The sequence below is a fragment of the Phacochoerus africanus genome, chromosome 3 (assembly GCF_016906955.1).
Source record: "Phacochoerus africanus isolate WHEZ1 chromosome 3, ROS_Pafr_v1, whole genome shotgun sequence".
NCBI lineage: Eukaryota > Metazoa > Chordata > Mammalia > Artiodactyla > Suidae > Phacochoerus > Phacochoerus africanus.
In genome coordinates, this window is record NC_062546.1 from 170290644 (window position 1) to 170311901 (window position 21258).

At 43.1% G+C, this 21258-nt stretch overlaps 1 protein-coding gene across 5 annotated transcripts in view; it reads left to right on the top strand.

The window, feature by feature from the left end:
• The first annotated feature begins 7006 nt into the window (after positions 1-7006).
• CFLAR (CASP8 and FADD like apoptosis regulator) overlaps positions 7007-21258 on the top strand; it is a 51530-nt gene continuing 37278 nt past the window's right edge. The window contains exon 1 of one of the 5 annotated variants that reach the window (XM_047773218.1): positions 7007-7324. The gene's annotated coding sequence lies outside the window, so the exon portion shown is untranslated. Of the gene's footprint in view, positions 7325-7548; positions 7689-7769; positions 8634-17374; positions 19121-21258 lie in introns of those variants that run through there. The other 4 variants (XM_047773220.1, XM_047773222.1, XM_047773221.1 and 1 more) reach the window with 4 other exon arrangements.

Genomic DNA, 21258 nt, shown 5'->3' on the forward strand with positions numbered 1-21258 from the left:
GAGTCATAGGAGTTTTTTTTTTGTTGTTGTTGTTGTTGTTTTTTGTCTTTTTGCCATTTCTTGGGCTGTTCTCTAGGCATATAGAGGTTCCCAGGCTAGGGGTCTAATCAGAGCTGTAGCCGCCGGCCTACGCCAGAGCCTCAGCAGCACAGGATCTGAGCTACGTCTGCAACCTACACCATAGCTCACGGCAACGCCGGATCGTTAACCCACTGAACAAGGCCAGGGATCGAACCCGCAACCTCATGGTCCCTAGTCGGATTTGTTAACCACTGCGCCATGACAGGAACTCCCATGGGAGTTCTTTATATATTCTGAATACAAGTTTCTCATTGCTAGAGGATTTGCAAGTTTTTTCTCGCATTCTATAGATTGTCTTTTCACTTTCTTGATTGTTTCCTTTGAAGCACGAAAGGTTTTAATTTTGAGAAAGTTGGATTTATCTATTTTTCCTTTTGTGGCTCAGGCTAGGGGGTCATATCTAAGAGTCCTTTGCCAGATCAGAGATCATTAAGTTTTACCTCTATATTTTCTTCTAAGAATGCTATCATTTTAACTCTTACATTTAGGTCTTTGATTCATTTTAAATTGATTTTTTGTAAATAGCATGAAGTAGTGGTTCAACTTTACTCTTTGGCATGTGAAATCCATCTATCTGTCTCTAGCACCATTTGTTGAAGAGACTATTTTTTTCCTCATTGGTTAATCTCACCACTCTTGACTAAAGTCAGTTGACCATACATATATTGGTTTATTTCTGGGCTCTTAATTCTATCTCATTGATCTATATATTTATCTTTATGCCAGTCTAATACCACACTACTCTGTAGTCTTTTGTTAAACTTATTCCTAAGTTTAGAAGTCTTTTATAAAGTGGTGGAATCTCCTTCTATTTCTAGTTTGTTGATTGTTTTTTATCATGAAACGGTGCTGGAATTTGTCAGATGCTTTTTCTGTGTCTATGGCAATAATCATGTGAATTCTATTTTTTATTCTATTGATATGACTGATGTATTACATTAATTGATTTTCCGATATTAAACCAATCTTGCACTCTGGGATAAATTTCCCTTGGTCATGGTGGCTAACTGTTTTTATACATTGCTGGATTCAGTATGCAAGCATTTTGTTGGGGAATTTTGCATCCACATGTGTGATATATTGCCCTGTATTTTCCTTTGCCCGTGATGTCTTTGGTTTGGGTACCATAGTAGTAATAGTCTCATAGGCTCAGTTGGGGAGTATTCTTTCCTTGTTATGGGCTGACTTGTAATCCTACCCCACCCCATCCCCAACCCCCAGTTTATATGTTAAAGTCCTAACTTCTGATACCTGGCATTGTTACTGTTGTCATAGATAAGGTATTGTTTGTTTGTTTGTTTGTTTGTTTTTGACCATGCCCTTGCCATGCAATACTTCCTGGGCCAGGGATGAAACTCATGCCACAGCAATGACAACGCTGGATCTTTAACTCACTGAGCCATGAGGGAACTCTGATCAGGTCTTTAAGGAGGCAATGAAGTGAGGCTCTTAGCATGGGCCCCAATCCAACACTACTGGTGTCCTCATAAAAAGAGAATATGCTGGAAGACACTAAGGATGTGTGCCTACAGAGCGAAGACTATGTGAAGACAACCCAAGAAGACTACCATCTAAAGCCAAGGGGACACACAAACAGACATATGGATCAACGGAATAGAATAGAGAGCCCTAAATAAACCCACACACCTACATTCAATCAATTAATCTTTCACAAAGCAGGCAAGGAAAAAGACAGTCTTCAGCAAATGGTATTGGAAAAGTTAGACAGCTTCATTTAAATCAGTGAAGTTAGAACATATCCTTTCACCATACACAAAAATAAGATATGACATAAGATATGACATCATGAAACTCCTGGAAGAAATCCTCGGCAAAATATTCTCTGACATAGGAGTTCCTGTTGTGGAGCAATGGAAACGAATCCATGACATTGTGGGTTTGATCCCTGGCCTCGATCAGTGGGTTAAGGATCTGGCGTTGCAGTGCGCCATGGTATAGGTTGCAGATGTGGCTCTGATCCTGCGTTGTTGTGGTTGTGGCATAGGCTGGCAGCTGTAGGTCCAATTGGACCCTTAGTATGGAAATCTCCATATGCCGAGTGTGTGGCCCTAAAAAGCAAAGAAAGAAAAAAAAAATCACCTCTTGGTTTAATTGATTTCCTCTATTTTTCTATTCTACATATTATTAGTTTCCACTTTAATCTTTGTTATTTCCTTTCTTCTGGCTTCTTCAGGTTCAGTTTGCTCTTCTTTTACCAGCGTGTTAAGGTGGAAGGTTATGTTATTGATTTGAGATCTTTCTTTTTCTTAATATAAGCATTAAAGTTATAAATTTCTCTGTAAGTACTGCTTTAACTGCACTTCCTAAGTTTTGGTATGCTGTGCTCGATTTTCATTCATCTCAAAATATTTTCAGATTTTCCTTTTGATTTTTTTGATCTACTGGTACTTAGGAGTGTGTTATTTCTTTTCCACATATTTGTAAGTTTTACTAATTTTCCCTGTTACTGGCTTCTAACTTCACTCCATAGTGGTCAGAAAACACACTATATATTATTTCTATCCCTTTAAACTTATTGAGGCTTGTTTTGTAGCCTAGCAGATGATGTATCCTAGAAAATGTTCCAAGTGCACTTGAATGTATATTCTGTAGTTGGATGGAGGGTTCTAGAGCTGTCAGTTAGGTCTAGTTGGTTTATACCCTTGCTCAAGGCTTCTGTTTCCTTGTTGATTATCTAGTTGTTCTATTCATTATTTAAAGTGGAATAGGGAAGTTTCCAACTATCATTGTTGAATCATCTGGTTTCTTGTTCATTTCTTTCTGTTTTGCTTTATATTTTACTACTCTGTTATTGGGTATATACATATGTATCCAGAATGATAATATCTATCTGATGGATTGATACTTTTTTTTGTTGTAAGATGTTCCTTTTTATCTCTAGCAACATTTTTAAAAATTTGTTTTTCTTTTTAGGGCCACACCTGCAACATATGGAAGTTCCCAGGCTAGGGGTCAAATTCGAGCTTCCGCTGAGGTCTACGCCACAGCCACAGCAACATGGGATCCAAGGTGTGTCTGTGACCTACAGCACCACTCATGGAAACGCCAGATCCTTAACCCACTGAGCAAGCCCAAGGATCAAATCTGTATTCTCATGGATACTAGTTGGGTTTTTAACCTGCTGAGCCATGTCAGGAACTCCCTCTAGTAACATTTTTTAAAGTCTCTGTTGACTGATATTAATAGAGCCAGTCCAGCGTTGTTGTGGTTGCTATTTACATGGTATCTTTTCCCGTATTTTTATGTTCAGTCTGTTTGGATCTCTGAATCTAAATTGTGTCTCCTATATACAATTATAATTGGATCAGAGATTTTTTAAAATGCAGTCTAACCAACTTTCCTTGGATTGGATTATTTAATCATGTTCATTTAATACTATTATTGATAAAGTTGGACTGCATGTGTCATTTTACTGTTTGTTTTCTATTTGTCAAATGCCTTTTCTGTTCCTTTATTTCTCCTCTATTGCCTTTTTTTTTTTTTGCATTAAGAAAATATCTTCTAGGAGTTCCTGTCATGGCTCAGTGGTTAACAAACCAACTAGGAACCATGAGGTTGTGGGTTCGATACCTGGCCTTGCTCAGTGGGTTAAGGATCCAGTGCTGCCATGAGCTGTGGTGTAGGTGGCAGATTCGGCTTGGATCTGGCATTGCTGTGGCTCTGGCGTAGGCTGGCAGCTACAGGTCCAATTAGACCCCTAGCCTGGGAACCTCCATATGCTGCGGGAGCGGCCCTAGAAAAGACAAAAAAGACAAAAAAAAAAAAAGAAAAAAAAGAAATATCTTCTAATATTTTCTACCATCTCAGTTTCTTTAATGATTTTCTCTAAATATTTTTCTTCTATATATATTTGAATTATTATTTTAGTGGTTGCTCTAGGGTTTACTTAACAGAAGCAGCTTTGTATTTATATCAGTCAATTCCTGTTATATTTAAAAATATTACTCCTATCTAGTTCTACTCTCTTCCCCTCCTCTTGTGGCATTTTTTTTTTTTTTTGCATTTTGATATAGTATATACATACATCAAACCCACATCACAGCAGTGACCCAAGTTGCTGCAGTGACAACATATAAAACATTAATTAATGTTATACACCCAACAATACATTGTCACTATTACTACTTTACTATCTGTAGTCATTTCTTTGTCCTGATATAGCTTTGCTCCCATCCACCTCCTCTATGCTGTTATTAGCAAATACATTTAATGTATATTAATTTCCATGTTATAGGCACAGCAGTCCATTATATTGTTTTATACAATGTTTTAAAAAATCTGTTAAGGGAGTTCCCATTGTGGCGAAGCGGTTAACGAATCCAACCAGGAACCATGAGATTGCGGGTTCGATCCCTGGCCTTGCTTTGTGGGTTAAGGATCCAGCATTGCCATGAGCTGTGGTGTGGGTTGCAGATGCAGCTCAGATCCCAAGTTGCTGTGGCTCTGGTGTAGGTGGGCAGCTACAGCTCCGATTCGACCCCTAGCCTGGGAACCTCCATATGCCTTGGGAGCGGCCCTAGAAAAAGCAAAAAGGCAAAAAAAAAAATCTGTTAAGAATCAGAAAAACATTCATTTATGCTGTCTCATAATTATATAAATTACCTTTATTGTGTTTTTTTTTTTCGTATGACATTGAATTACTGCCTGGGGTTATTCGCTTTCAACCTAAAGAACTTGCTTTATGAGTTCTCTTGTGGCACAGTGGGCTAAGGATCCCGCATTATCACTGTAGCAGCTTGGGTCACTGCAGCAGCTTGGGTCACTGCTGTGGTGTAGGTTTGATTCCTGGCCCAGGAACTTCCACATCTGTGGGCTTGTCCCAAACCCCACAATTTTAGTATTTCTTCCTTGTCTTTGACTTTCAGCATTTTTTTTGCTCTACTGTGTCTGTTGATCTCTTGTATTTATCCTATTTGGAATTTGTTGAGCGTCCTAGATGTACAGGCTATAGTTTTTCAAATTTGGGAGGTTTGTAGCCATTTTTATTTTGAATATTTTTTTCTGCTCCTTGTTCTCCTCTCCTTCTGATACTCCTGTTATGCATACATGAGTGTGCTTAATGATGTTCCACACTTCTCAGGCTCTTGACATTTTTTCTCTGTTCTTTGGCTTGTATAATCCCTATCCATCTAGATTCAAGTTAGCTCATTCTTTCTTCTGCCAGGTCAAGTCTCCTCTTAAGCCCCTAATGAAGTTATTTCAGTTATTGTACTTTTCAACTCCAGAATTTCTGTTTGGTTCATTTTTATAATTTCTGAGTCACGTCCCTGCTATAAGGGCTTAATATCTCTTTATTGATAATTTCTATTTGATTTGACATTGTTGTCATACCTTAATCACGCTTTTCTTTAGTTCTGTCAATGTGCCTAAAATGGCTACTTTGATTTTTTTCTTGATAAATCCAATATCTTGCTGCTGTCAAAGGCACTTTATGTTGTCTGCTATTTTTCCAATGTATGGGTCATACTTTCTGGTTTCCTTGCATGCTTCATAATTTTTTGTTGAAAACTGGAAATTATTTTAGATAATATATTGTAGCAACTCTGGGTACTTGTTTCCTCTACACTTAATGCCCCCCCCACCTGTGGCCTTGTTATTGTTATTTGCTTGTTTATTTATTTAGTGGCTGGATTACTTTGGTGAAGTTTCTCTCTTCCCACCCCACCCCCACCTCCGCCCCATAAATATTGTTAAAACTCCTCTGAATTTGTCACCCTGGTAGTACAATAATTTGGGTAGGGCTCCCTTCCTCTCATTCTCTGACCACACCCAGCTGTTAAATTCCACTGTTTGCTGGCTTGTGACTCTACTGTTTTATTTTATTTTTATTTTTTTGTCTTTTCTGGGGCTGCACCCATGGCATATGGAGGTTCCCAGGCTAGGGGTCTAATTGGAGCTGTAGCCGCCAGCCGACACTACAGCCACAGCAATGCTGGATCCAAGCCACATCTGCGACCTACACCACAGCTCGCGGCAACGCCAGATCCTTAACCCACTGAGGGAGGCCAGGGATCGAACCCACAACCTCATGGTTCCTAGTCGGATTCATTAACCACTGAGCCATGACAGGAATTCCATGGCTCTATTATTTTCAAAAATACCCTGGAACATATATTGTCCTACAAATGAATCCAATTAAACTGTAGCCCCTTCGAAGCAATAGTTGTGAGGTGAGTGTTTAATATTTGTCTTACTCCAGGAGAGCTTTTTCCAGATGTCTTTATCTCTGATTCTCTCCTGCAAACTAGCCAGCCTACAAAGCCCATATCAGATCTGGATCTGGTGTTGCTGTGGTATAGGCTGGCAGCTGCAGCTCCAGTTCAGTTGGAGCAGGGGAACTTCCATATGCCACAAGTGCAGCCCTTAAAAAAAAAAAAAAAAAAAAAGCATCCTCCATCTGTCAACAATGTTCACCCAGCACCTAGCCTCAGTATCAGGTTGCCAGGGGCAGGGTGAGAATTGCTATCTGCCCCTCCCACTGGGAACCTAGGGAGAGGGTCCTATTGTTCTGGGTTTTAAGGCAGACCGGGGTCTCTGCCTGGAAGAATTGGGAAGACGGCAGAGGAAGAGGTCTATGGTTGAAATACCACAGATTCTCGCCTTTCTTAGAAATTTTTCCTAGATTTTCCTGAATAGATGTTTGCTCTTTTTAGACCATTCCAAAAACTTTATTATTATTTTTTTAATTTTATTTTTGTCTTTTTAGGGCCACACCTGCGGCATATGACGGTTACCAAGCTAGGGCTCAAACAGGAGCTACAGCTGCCAGCGTTATGCCACAGGCACAGCAACCGCAGATCCTAGCAGTGTCTGCGACCTACACTCAGGGCAACACCGGATCCTTAAACTGAGCGAGGCCAGGGATCAAACCTGCATCCTCATGGATACTAGTCAAATTCCACTGAGCCAGGACGGGAACTCCCTCCCATTCCTGAAGCTGTAAATAGTTGTTGTGTTTGCCGGTCTTAAAACAATTTTCATCATTTTCATTAGGTCACTGGAGCGCCTGAGGTCATACTGGTGGTGAATTTCTCTTGGTATTAATTTTTGCAATTTTCCTGTGAGTTTAAATATATTTAAAACTTACATGGGCCGTGCTTGCTCATGACAAGTGCTAGGTCAGCCGCCCTGAGTTCACAGCCGACCCAGTCACACGGTGATAAACAGGAAACGGCGCTCGGGGAGGCTGTGGCGCCACGGAGTGTTTCACCTCAGAGGGCTGGTAAGTGGGGGTCTCCTGGGTCTAACACAGTGAATGCCGAATGTCAGACGGTCAGAGTTCTGTGGAGTGAAGGTTTTTGTAGGATGAGAGGGAAATCGAAAATAAGCAAGGCGAACGAATGCGGGACGGGGCAGGAACTCCAGGTCCGCTTTCGGTTTCTTTGTCCCCGCCTTCATCTTTCTTTCGCTTTTCAGGCGTCCCGGAGTGAAGGCAGAAGGGGTCGCAGCCAGAGGAAAGCCTTGCCGCGGGAGGGACTCTACGGGCCCGCGTAGGATCCCGCAACTCTCCACCCTCCCCAGACCCAGTTGGATGCCAGGCCCGGGACGCCGCCTTCCGCGTTCCTCGCCGCAGCTCCCGACTCGAGGTTTCACAAACTGGGCCCGGGCGAGGGGTGGGGTGGGGGTGCCTGGCAGGGCTTAGGGGAGGTGGGCCTTCTGGCTCGTGGCTCAGTGCCCAAGAGCTCTTTTCACCGGTTTGCTCCTCCGGCCAGGGCTGGGCGGAGCACCCCCGACCCCGCTCGGATCCTCCCAAGGGCCACCGCGTCTCCCGGGATCCCAGGTGTGGTCCCTGCGCGCGATCGCGCAGACCCCTTGGCTCTTGCTCAACCCTGCAGCCCCCGTGGACTGAAACGCGCCTCCAGCAGGTCCCCAGTGTCCTGTAAACTTTGCTTAAGAACATCCTGAGAGTTGCTTAATTTAGGGGGCGACCTGTTCAAAAGATTTGGCAGCCTTCCTTGGCAAAGAAGATTAGAACTAGGACTTTTTGTGCAGTAGTGTGTGTGAGCGCGGAAGCAACCGGCCAGGCAGGAATTTTTACTCTCTCGTAATGGCCTGGTGAAGTAGGTCAGGGGTGCGTATTTCTCAAAGCAATGTAATGTGTTTTGGCAAACAGGAAGAGCAGCTTGCCTTGGGAAAGTTAGGAATGACTGATAAAATTTTTGTAAAGCCTTGAAATAGCTTGTTCCTCCTCCCGAACTCCCCACCCCCCTTTCCCCTTCAACGTGACTGGGAAATGTAAAATGATTTCTGGGTGTCCTTGCTTGATGGTGCCGCGTTTGTTCAAGGCATGTTCTTTTTAAATATTGACAGTAGAATGCAACAGAACCGAGGCCATTAAAGTTCAGAACAAGTTGTTTGGTTCAAGGTTTACTGGTTCAAGGTTTACAGGAAGTAAGTTCAACCTCTCTCGCTTAGTTTCATTGAATTGTTTTCACAACAAGAGTTGCTGCCAATAGGGATCCTGTTGGACACAGACAAACCATGATAATCTAAAACTAAGACTGGGCTCTGGAGGGCTTGATCTGCTTCAGGTAAGAGATTTCAGATAAGAGAAACGGCATTTTTTGGGTTATTTCCCTCTGGTGGTTCCCCTAAATAATCTTTAAAGTTTCATTGCCAAGCAAAAAACTTGGCCCAACTCCAAAATTAAAACAATAACAACAAAAAGACTCGTGTTTGGAAGGGAATTTTGAGTGTGCTGCCATACAGAAGTTGCTTTTTAGGGCCGCACCTGTGGCATATGGAAGTTCCCAGGCATGTGGCTCCTAGGCTAGGGATCGAGTCAGAGCTACAGCCACAGCCACGCAGGATCCGAGCTGTGTCTGCGACCTACACCACAGCTCATGGCAACGCCTTAACCCACTGAGCGAAGCCAGGGATCAAAGCGCAACCTCATGTTACTATTCGGATTGGATTCTGCTGCGCCAAAAGGGGAACTCCAGAGAAGTTGCATTTTTAAAAATGTTAACACTTGTACTTACAGCTTCTGGGTTAGATGTCCTGATTAAAATGGCTCTTACTAACAACTTGCTTTACATTTCTATTTGTAACCGACATTTGCACTTCCTTTAACACTATTACTTACCATCTGGCACCCGCTTTCCAAGGTGAATTCTCCTGCAGGACCGCAGGGGCCGAGTGCCCCTTGCCCTCTGCCTCCTGGAAGTCCGGAGCGCGGGGAGGTTAGCCGCAGGCAGTTTTTTTTTTTTTTTTTTTTTTTTTTTTCGCAGTGGCAGAGGGGCTTATTGGTAGCTGAAATAGAAGTAGGTTTGGTCCCTGGGGTGCTCGCGCGTCCCAGGGTTGCTGTCAGTGGCGGTGGTGGGGCGCTGCGGCCACACTTACTGGATCTTGGCCAGACGCGTAATTCCCCCCAGAGCCACGTGGGCTCTTTGCCCACAAGGGGGAGAGTTTACTTTCCAGGGAGACTGGCGTGTGCTTCTGTGGAGTTTTTAAGGTGTGGAGGCCAAGGGTTCTGTAGCACGAAGTTTCGTGGCGAGGCTTCCTGTCTGCCTGGAAAATCACCACCTCTTTCTCTTTTTTTTAATGTGGCCGCGCCCTGGCTTGCGGAAGTTCTGGGGTCAGGGATCGAACTGGCGCCAAAGCAGCGACCCAAGCCGCAGCAGTGACAATGCCGGATCTTTAACCCGCTGCGCGACTCCGCCACCGCCTCTTCGCTTTTGCGATTTTCTCCTCCAGTTCCTCCTCCTGTCCAGGGTATTCCAACTCTGGTTTTCAGGGGCCTCAGGTCCAACCGGCTCTGGCAAGGGTGGGTGCGGCTCCGGGCAAGATCCTGCGAGAAGAGCCCGCGGCTGTCCCGGCGTGAGTAGACAGTGAACGCTGCCCTCTCCTCCCGAGCTGAGCCTTCCGGCGGGCTCCGCCCTCGGCTGCGGAAGCTTAGCGCTGTCCCCAGATCCCGGCAGAAAAGGACTGAGTCTCAAGTTTTCGGCCCGTCTTTGAGCCTCTTTGGGTCTCATCTCCAGCACTCCAAGTCTCCAGGCGTCTGTCGCTTTTAACAGTCTCAGGGGTGGATTCTGTTTGCTCCTTTCTTCCTTGCAGGGTCCCAAAGGCTAATTAAACTCGTGTTTATGGACTGAAGTGCCTCCTTTCCTTTAATTCAGTATAATTCCGTATAAACATATATTCAGCTCTTCAAGGCCAGGTAGAGTTCTGGGTGCTGGGAACATAGAAATGGACCCGAACTTGTTTGTTTGTTTCTCCCCAAAGCTCAGAATCATCGGAGAAACTGAGCAAAATTACCTGCAAAGGTAACTTGGATTTTGGGCAGCCTGGGATGGGAGGAAGCCAGGTTGAGCCAGCTTGGGGAAGTGAAAACATGTTGCAGAGGGCAGTGTGTATTCACATGCTGTTTTTGCTTTACTTAATATAAATCAGTGAGGTAAGAAACACTGTTACTATTGTAATGCCCTGTTTCTCCTTTATATTCAGTGCCTGTCACTTGCTCTACAAAACCTTCACAACCTACCTGCCTGTGTTCCTTTCCTTTGTACTTTCCTATACTCGGGGCGTATCTTTGCATTTACCATAGGTAGAATTGCACTTCACACGCTGTATTGTAATACTTTTTCTCTTAAAAATTTTTAGTTGAGTTGCCTTATAATTATTGGCGTTAAAATATATGCCAAGTAAATAGAGAAAGCCTGCAAGAGTCCATTCTCTAAGATAACCAATGGTTCCAGAGAGTTACACATTCAAATATAGTCTATTAAGTGTTTTAAAAATGCGTATTTTTCTCTTTTGGGGGAGGCTTATTTTGCATAATGCTGTTTCTTCTATTGTATTTCAGAATACAGAGTAATTGGTGTTTGTTTTCTATCAATAGCTCTACTTTTCTCATCTATCCTTTCACTTCCCTCTGGCATCAGTGTTTCTAATGAAAGATTTTTTTTTTCCTTCTAATGACCACTTTTCTTGTTTTGGAGAATGTATGTATCCATAATTTACATTTCATTTATCTGCTTGTTCAGATGCCCTAAATGTTTTTTCTCCCTCTTCAGTTTTGAGTTTAGAGAAATAATTTCTTTGATCCCTATGCACATATGAATGAATGAATGTATATTCGTTCCTGAATCTTTTCCCAGATGAAACCTGCTTCCTTTTCCACATTTTGTACCTTGTCCTGTATTTATGTTCTGATGATCTCCACTTTCAGCCACTTTGTCTTGGCCATTTAAGTTTTTGTGCAAGACAGACAAAGAGCTTCTTCCTAATGTTCCATTTGTTCTAGATATTGGATTGCTATCTTTGCTAATTCAGTACTTAATGCAAACACTAAGCTCCATCAATCTGATAGCACATTCGTCTGCATCGTCAAGACAGTTTGTGTCTGCAGTGAACTCTTCAATTGAAGAAGTAAACCCATTGTGATTTATATCTGTATAAACTCAGATTGAAAAATCTTCTGGCAGCTACTTGTTTTCAAGGTTTAAAATGGTTTCTGGGGTTATGGTTTCTTTCTAGCATCTGATTTTACAAATAGGAACTAAAAGTTTTTTTCCATTTGTAAAATTCTTTTTTTTTTTCTTTTTACAGCTGCACCTGTGGCATATGAAAGTTCCCAGGCCAGGGGTAGAGTCGGAGTTGCAGCTGCTGGCCTAGGCCAGATCCAAGCTGCATTGGCAACCTACACCTGAAGCTTGCAGCAATGTCGGTTCTTTTAACCCACTGATCGAGGTTAGGCATTGACCCACATTCTTACGGACACTATGTCGGGTTCTTAACCTGCTACAATGGGAACTCCTCCACTTGTGAAATTCTTGAGATTTTTCTTTGAACTTCCCGTACATATCTTTTTTTTTTTTTTGGACTCTACTTAAAGCTTTCAAAGGTAGTTTTTAAAGTCAGGGGATCTTTGGTTTGGGTTTTTTTTTTTTTTTTTGGCCACGCCCATGGCATGCAGAGGTACCTGGACCAGGGATCAAACCCACAACACAGCAGTGCCTCTAGCCTTAACTGCTAGGCCACCAGGGAACTCTAGTGGATCTTTGTTTTAAAGAGTAAGTGCAAGACAAATCTTGCTTGCATACTATCCAGTGAATGAACCAAATTCCCTACAAGAATTATCAAAACTTGATTCAGAATTGAATAAAATAATCAATTAATTAATCTCTTCTTTCAGCATACTGAGTCTATTCTTTTAATGTTAGTTGTCACCAGGACTGTCAAAGAACTTAGAGGAAACAGCAGGAGAGCAGAAGCTGGAGATTAGGTAAATAGGTGCCAGAGATAGTTATGGGGCTGAAGCAAGCAGGGAATTTTAATTTTCGTCTTTATGTTTTTCCAGTTTCTAGATTCTCCTCCAGCATGCAAGTAGCATTTTTTTTTTGTCTTTTTGCCTTTTCTATGGCTGCTCCCATGGCATATGAAGGTTCCCAGGCCAGGGGTCTAATTGGAGCTGTAGCCACAGCAACTCGGGATCTGAGCCGCGTCTGTGACCTACACCACAGCTCACGGCAATGCCGGATCCTTAACCCACTGAGCAAGGCCTGGGATCGAACCTGCAACCTCATGGTTCCCAGTGGGATTTGTAAACCACTGAGCCATGACGGGAACTGCAAGTAGCACTTTTTATAACTAGGAAAAAGACTGCTGTATAAAAGAATTTTAAGAGCTATATCTCCCCAGGGTTATGCACAACTTCTTTTTTTCATTTTGCTTTTGAGAGCCAAACCTGCAGCAGATGGAAGTTCCCAGGCTAGGAGCTGAATCAGGGCTGCATCTAGTCAAATTTGTTTCTGCTGCGCCACAGTGGGAACTCCCATGTGCAACTTCATCTGTGTCCTGACAGGCCAACCTTGATCCTTTAGTTGCTGGAGAGTCCGTTGTATAAACTGAGTGAATATACCTGCTAGGTTAAATTTTTCATTCAAGCCAGACTTGTATACATGAGTTTCAGAGAATATCCACTAAATGTTTAATTTTAGTGTGGCATAACTGATGTGAAGCCATTCTCTTGGGCCCCTTTTGAATTCTTTGATGAAAACTTTGTAAAGAAGGAATGTGTCCCTTCCTGACTGCTGTCACATGATGATACACATCCCATTCCTGTAAAGGTGACATCAGGTGGTTCAGATACCTAAAAAGAACAGGCTAGCCATAGCCCTCCTTTGCATGCTTGAAATTGAGATCTTCTCGGTACTTGGCTTTGCTAAAGCACTGAAATTTGTAATCTCACTTAAACTCAGAGAGCTTGGCCTGGTGTCTTTTTTTTTTTTTTTTTTGGCAAGAAAATTGAAGCCTCATAGTAAATTGACAAATACAACAATAGTTCAGGGAAGATTGTGTATTAAATTCACACCATCTCATACAAAGGATTAGTAATTTTGGGGATGTCAGAGGACTGTCTTGAGGAAAAAAAAAAACACAAACGTTAAATTTTAAGCACTTTTGAGTCCATGCTACTCACAGAGGACTAGACTGGAGGTGTGGCAAGAAGAAAACTCTGACCTATAAATCTTAGAGTTTTAGAACTTGTGATAAGTGCAAAAGGGTAAGGTTTTTTATGCTTTTCAGGGCCACCCCCTCGACATTTGGATGTTCCCAGGCTAGGGCTCAAGTCGGAGCTGCAGCTGCCGGCCTACACCACAGCCACTGCAACTTGGGATCCAAGTCGTGTCTGTGACCTACACCACAGCTTACAGCCACACTGGATCCCCGGCCCACTGAGTGAGGCCTGGGATCAAACCCACATCCTCAGGGATACTAGTCAGATTCGTTTCTGCTGTGCCACAATGGGAACTCCAGTAAAAGGATAAGCTTTTAGCTAAATATATGGGGGGAGATGTAGCTTTTGCTGAAAGGCCAGGAGGATGTCCGGTGAGCTTGGATGGAGATACTGTGTTCTGTCTGTTCAAGGTGAGGTCCTGTCAGCTCCCAGGAAGCTCTGCATGGGGCCTCACCCGGCTCTCAGGATCACATTATAATTAACCCGTAAATAATACTGTTGCTACCCCCACAGAGTTGCAAAATCTCCCTTTCACAAGCTCTTGTCTCCCGGATCTAACAACCAGTTCCAAGTACAGTTCTTACTCCACCACCCGTTCCATCTTGCTTCATTGTAGGTTATGAAAGGATGAGTAGGCAGTACGCAGGCACAGGCCTGCTGGAGCAGTGTGATGATCACTGGTCCGTTCAAGGCCAAGGAGGGTAAGCTTGGCAGGCCTGGCCAGAACCCACCATGGCCTAAATGCAGACTGAGTGGGAACTTACCTCTCTTTAAGGAGCTTACCACATTACCAAAGAAGAAAGCAAAAACAGTGCTATGAATGGAGTTCCTATTGTGGCTCAGTGGATTAAGAACCCGACCAGTAATCCATGAGGATGTAGGTTCGATCCCTGGCTTCGCTCAATGGGTTAAGGATCCAGTGTTGCAGTAAGTTGTAGCATAGATTGCAGAAGCATCTTGGATCTGGCATTGCTGTGGCTGTGGTGTAGGCTGGCAGCTACAGCTCTGATTCGACCCCTAGCCTGGGAACTTCCATATGCCACGGGTTCGGCCCTAAAACAAAAACAAACAAACCAAAAAACCAGTGCTATGAAGTAGGAGGAGGTGACCTGATTTAGGAAGCAAGACAAACTTAAGGAAGAGATGCCTTGAAACATGGGATAAGGGTCTTATCAAATGGAGGCAAAGGCTTGAGCAAAGATGTCAGGACAGAGAAACACTGTCCAGTGTACTCTGAGCTATGTGTCTTGAATTAGGTTATGGGCTGGGCAAAGGAAGGGAGATAGTCTTAGGTGCTTGGGTTCTGTATGAGAAGTTTGCCCTAGTAAAGATGTAACTTTGATTCAGAAGGAGTGGCTCAGTGCCTTAAATGGGTTTTGCTTTATTGTTTCTACTGACTTGGTTCATGTTTCTATACCCTGTTAGGTGATTCATGATCTCTTTTCATTCTAGATCCTTTCTTCTTCTGTTTTTTTTTGGTTTTTTTTGTTTGTTTTTTTTTGTTTTTGTTTTTGTCTCTTTAGGGCCGCACCCACGGCGTATAGAGGTTCCCAGGCTAGGGGTATAATCGGAGCTACGGCTGTCAGCCTACGCCAGAGCCACAGCAACGCCAGATCCGAGCCGCATCTGTGACCCGCACCACAGCTCATAGCAATGCTGGATCCTTAACCCACTGAGCAAGGCCAGGAATTGAACCTGCATCCTCGTGGTTCCTAGTTGGAATCATTTCCGCTGTGCCATGACGGGAACCACTGGGTTCTTTCTTTTTTCCTTTCTTCCCTCCCTCCTTCCTTTCTGGGGTTCTTTTTTTCCCCCTCCTCCCTCCTTCTCTCTTCTTTCTTCCTCCCTTCCCTTCCTGTCTCCCTCTTTCCTTCCTTCCCTCTCTCCCTACTTTCTTCCCTTCTGGGGTTCTTTCATTTCCCCCTTTTCTGTAGCCTGTATGCAGCTGTTATGAGTCAGGGAAGTTATTGAAGGTAATATTGTGTTGAAATTTGTGGGAGCTTCCCTGAGAGTCATGGAGCTGAGCCTCATCAAAGACCTTTATAAAATATACCTTCTAATTTTATTTATAATTGAGATCATCTGTTGTTTGTGGGCAATTTGCTATAATTGAAGTGCACTGCTTGGGAAGCCAAGTCATTTTTTTAGTGCATACTTTTAGCCACCAGTGCATTATGTATCATTATGTATTGGTGGCTAAAGGCATGCATTAAAATTATTCAATATTAAATTTTAAAAGCAAAAATGTTAAATTAAAAATATACATTAAATAATCCCACATTGGAATGTCTTTATGCTTCAGCCTCAGGACATGTTCCCCTAGACTATGTTTGAGTCTGTATCTGCAGCATTGCACACGTCAGCAACAGCACGGTGGTCTATTACCAAACACCTCATTTTACATCCTGGGGGCAGGAGGCACAAAATAGCATTTCGTGCACTGTCTTAGGGTTAAAATGTCTATGGATGGAGGAAAGAGGATCCATTATATTAGCTGCTTGAATTGTTCCACACAGAACCCACATCCACAGGTTCTATACACAGATGGAGGAGGGGGAGGTGGGTCCTATTTTGTTTAGAGAGGATGCACGGAACTCAGTAAGATGGTCACATTCTGTTTTGCTCAGGATCATGTAACCCCCTTCTTTATCTTTTTGGAAGCTTCCGGGTTCCTCTCTCAGGGCCTCATCTTCATAGCTCAGTGGGGATTCCCCGACACCTGACCGCTCTAGGTTTGCATGCTGCTCTCTGCAGCTGGCAAGGCAGGCTTCTCCCCATTGCTGCTGAGTTTTGAAGTATGGCTTAGTGAACATGACCTTGCTTTCAGGCCATGCCATGACCAAAGCAGTACAAAGAATGGAATATTAAGTATGTCCGCCCTTGGATAGGTTTTTTTATGATGGGAACCACTCGTGCTGGCAGCTGTGCTACTGGGAATGTTATGTGCTTTTGATACCAGATGGCTTGGAGGCAACGTTGACATTCTGTAAAAGAGATTGAAAAGCTTGACTAAAGTTAACCACACTTTACTGTCACCTATTGGAGCTACGCTGGTTGCCATGGAGCTATGTACATAGTATGCTGGTGGAATAAAGAAGTTACTGACCAAGTCTGCGTGAGCTCTTCCCAGAAAAGCTTTACAGAGTAGGAGACATTTTGAGCTTAACCCTGCAAGCTAAGAAGGGTTTTGCCAGGCAGGTAAGTGGAAATGAGTAATCTAGGCAAAGGTGCAGTGGCGAGGGAAGGAACTTCTTATTGAGGTTTGTTTGAAGCTGAATGTGTGAGATATGTGTTAACAAGAGATGAGGGCAGGCGCTAGACCAGGAAGGGCGTTGAATTCAAAGAAAATTGGAACCTGCAATGGGAGATGAGGAATCACTGAAGGGTCTGAATTAGGAAAGTGACTAGGTAACTAAACTTCAGAAGTTCCCTTTGTGGCTCAGCAGTTAATGAACCCAACTGGCATCCATGAGGATGTGGGTTCGATCCCTGGCCTTGCACAGTGGGTTAAGGATCTGACATTGTCATGAGCTGTGGTGTAGTTCGAAGACATGGCATGGATCCCAAGTTGCTGTGGTTGTGGTGTAGGCCAGTGGCTACAGCTCCGATTCGACCCTAGCCTGGGAACTTCCATATGCCGCAGGTGTGGCCCTAAAAAAAAAAATCTAGGGGGTCTCAGGCTGAAGGGTTTTGTTTTCCTTTTCATTTTGGGGGGCTGGGGGGGCCTATGCCCATGGCAGATGGAAGTTCCCAGGCCAGGGATCAAATCCTCACCATAGCAGTAGCCCAGGCTGCTGCAGTGACAACGCCAGATCATTAATCCGCTGCGCCGCAAGAGAACTCCTGGTTTTCTTTTTAAGATGGAAGAGACTGAACATGTTTACAGCCTGACTGGAAGAGTCCCTGGAGGTCGAAGTTGATGAAAGGATGGGTGCAGAGGCTCCTGGAGTGAGGAGGCCACAGGGGTGGGCAAATGGCCCTGGAAGGGGCAGCAGGGGAAGGGGAAGAGTTGTGGGAGGTCACTCTTGACCAATGGCAAGGTCATCTGATGAGCAGTGGCCCCAGTGGGGGTGTTAGGATGAAAGAAAGGGGTGAGGGTGGAGCTGGGGAGAACCTATTAAAAGGCGCTGGCGGCTCCTGGTATAGCAAACCACAAGCTGTGGGGGCGATCTTTCCCCTCCCTTCAGCAGCACTTGCTATGTCAGGTGTGTGAGTAGTGGAGGCTCACTGTCTGAGGATGGGATGCGAGGGTGACCATCCCGGTTTGCCTGGGACTGAGGGGTTCCCTGGAACACGGGGCTTTTAGTGCTCAACCTGGACAGTGCTGGCAGAGTGGGCGCTCAGGAGGCAAAAGGGAAGAGAATTCAGGTGCTGGCCAGAGAGGATTTAGCACATGTTCTAGGTCCCATCTGGGGAGCCAAGGAAGTGAGGCCTGTTACTTGGTAGCGACTTATGAAACTCCGTTCATTCATTCCCATACCAGTTGAGTGCTTACTATGAAACAGGCCCTAGCATGAGTGCAGAGGATCTAACCACAAAGATATAAATGTTCTTGCGGAATAGCCTTCTGTGGCAGCTAAGGTCAGTTGGTGCTTAAGACCCATTCTTACCTCTGTCTAGAGGGTGGAAAACTATAAATGGCATTTCCCAGACTCCTTTCCAACCAGGATGTGAATTCAGTTCTGCCAGTGAGGTGGCTTGGGGCAAGATGGATAAAGAGAAGTGAGGAGGAGGCCAATAGCCGGATGCTTGTGTTGGTTTCGCTCCTGGTGGTGACATGGGGGTTTGGGCAGCATCATGAAGTCCAGTCGCCAGCTGGGGAGGCATGGGAGGCAGGTGGGCTGGTGGTTGGCCCTCTGATCTCAGGGTCACTGCTGGAGGCCTTTTTGATGTCTGTGCTCCCAGTGGCAGCCTCCTGGCCACTGCTGCCTTGGCTGAGACAAGGTCTTTCTGGGAGTCCTGGGAATCTTTTTCAGAAGCCCAGCTACGAGCCCATTCCTCCAGCTCTTATAGCAGTTTTTTAAGCACCTGTATTTCTACTCGAAATACATGGAGTGGTTTCTGCTTCTAGCACCTGACACCCTTTTCATTAGCCTGTGATGTGGAAACAAACAGTGATGAATTATACTCGCTTTTGTGGGTGTTTTACGTGATCACTGGCACATGCTGAAGGAGTGAAACTGGAACCATTCTGGCTGCAAAGGTAGAGGACAGTTTGTATCATCGTGGAGATTTTGCGTGGGTGTGGAGAAGAAGGGGAATCAGTAAATTAAAATGTGCAGGTGACGGGATGCCCCAAAGGGGAATTCCTTAACCATTCTAGAAAACACTCACAGCTGCCAGTCTGGCCCCACTAGGGAATGTGAATGAGCCCAGACAGTGGAAAAGGACACCAACAGAAAGAGTGATCCATCCGGAGGACTGGGCATTTGAAAGCAGGAGAGAAAAACCATTGGGCTTGGATAGTTCCTCTGTCCCTCCGAGTGAGGGGAAGCAATTAACTTCAGAGGAAGGGTGCGGAGGGCAGAACGAGGCTGCTCAGGCAGAGGGGTGCTGGTAAGTAATGGGCACTATCCTTTCACCAAATTCTAAAGAGCTCATTCTACCTGCCACCTCCCTTCCCTCCCCCTCTGCCCTCTCTTTTCAACCATGTTAAATAAAATCCAACTTGTTCTCTTTGGTGATAACTTTGGGATGCCTCTAGTTTTCTTGTGCTAAGGTTTGTCTACGTGTACACCGAAGAAGATCTAAAAACATTTTGAATGCTGTGAGAGAGTTTCTATATGGCATACTCTGGTTGTTTTGTGTGTGTGTGTTTTTTTTTTTTCTGTCTCCTCACACATGTACTTCCTTTGTGCAAAATGTTAATTTGAACTGGTTAAGGCTGAGTGCAGAAGAGCGAGCGAGAAACCCATTTTTCAGTTCAAAAGCTTATCGGGTTTCCTTTTGGCTAGTTATTTTCTTGTACTGTGGTCAGAGACTGTTTCAGAAGTATATTTATTTTACTATCTGTAACCTATTGCTGAGTTTATGAAGTAAAATATAACAAATTTAGTCATTTCCCCTTTGTATTTTTATCTAGTCATATGCTGTTTGTCCCATAAGGGATACCACTTTTCTGAATTCAATATTTATTATTAGTATTTATGTTTCAGTATTTTCACTACACACACACACACTCACACATATATACCTACATAATATATGATTTTATTATTAACATTTAGGATTTTAATGTAAATTAATAATATAGTGTGCATGCTTTAGCAAATTTTTACTTTAGCAAAATTATTTTGTTGTTTTGTTTTTTGTTTGTGAGATTCATTCATAATTCTTCATTTTCAGGGCTGTGTAATATTCCATCAAAGGACTATAACATTTTATTCAATCTCTTCTTGATAGACTTTTAGGTAGTTTCCATTATTTTTCTCTACCATCTGCTGCTGTTTGGAACATTGTATACATGTCTTGGTATAACTCTCTGAGAGTTTTAAAAGAATATTTGCTTAGGAATGAAGTTTTCATGCCATGAGTAGCATGTGTTTTCATCTTTACCAGGTATTGCCAAATTGTTCTTCAAAGTGGCTGTGTCAATTTTATAATTCTTCCATCAATAATATGTTTCCATATTTCTCTACATTTTTTCTGACATTTGGCAACAGATAATAGCATTTGACCAGTGTGAAATCATATCTCATTGTAGTTTAAATTTGCATTTCTCTAAATACAATTATGGCTCGAATATCTTTTCATACAATTTGTGACTAGTCAGGGTTTTTTCTTCTGGGAACTGCTTATTGCCTTATGTTTCCCTTGGGTTGCTTGTCTTAGGCTAACTGATCTGCAGAAGTGCTTTCTATTTTGGATACTAGTTCTTTGTTAATTAAATATGATGCATTTATCTTCTCAGTCTGTACTTTACCTTTTTTTGGTTTTTAAAAAGTTGTGTGCTTTCTATTATAAAATGTTTTTTTGCAATTGTAGGTGATAATAGTACTCTTGGAGAGGGTCTTCTAGGACTTTAGGTATATGTAGAGTTGAGCTGTAAATGGTGTTAAGAAAGGATCCGGGTTTACCCTCCATGTATATGGATAGTTGTCCCAGCATCATTTCTGGACATTAGTGTCTTTTCCTTGTTGATTATAAATCACCATAATCATCTGTGTGTGGATTGATTTCTAAGCTCTCATCCGCATATTTTTTTGTTTTATTATCTATCGCTGTGTCATATTACTATACATTTCCATTAAATCTTGATATCTCATAAGGCAACTTCCTCCATCTGTTTGTTCTTAAAACTTATATTGACTCTTCTTGGCCCTTCTCCTCCTTCATGTAAGTTTAAAATTAGCTTGCTATGGTCCATGGTAAAATTTTTTGGATTTTGGATTGGACTTCAATTTATAAATTCATTTGAAAATTGATAATTTGATAATACTGAGTCTTCTGTCCATGGTTATCATACATTTCTTCAGTTATCTCTGTTCTAACTGAAGTCTTCACTAAAATTTTATAATTTCTTTTTTAATGTCTTGAGTATCTTTTGTTAGATTTATTCTGTATACCTTATAGATTTTGTTGCTGATGTACAGTGTCTTTTTGAAATTTACATTTTCTTCCTGTTTTTTTGCTAATGTTTAGAGATGTGATTGGCTTCTGTTCATTAATCATATATCTCAAAATCTTAACCTCTT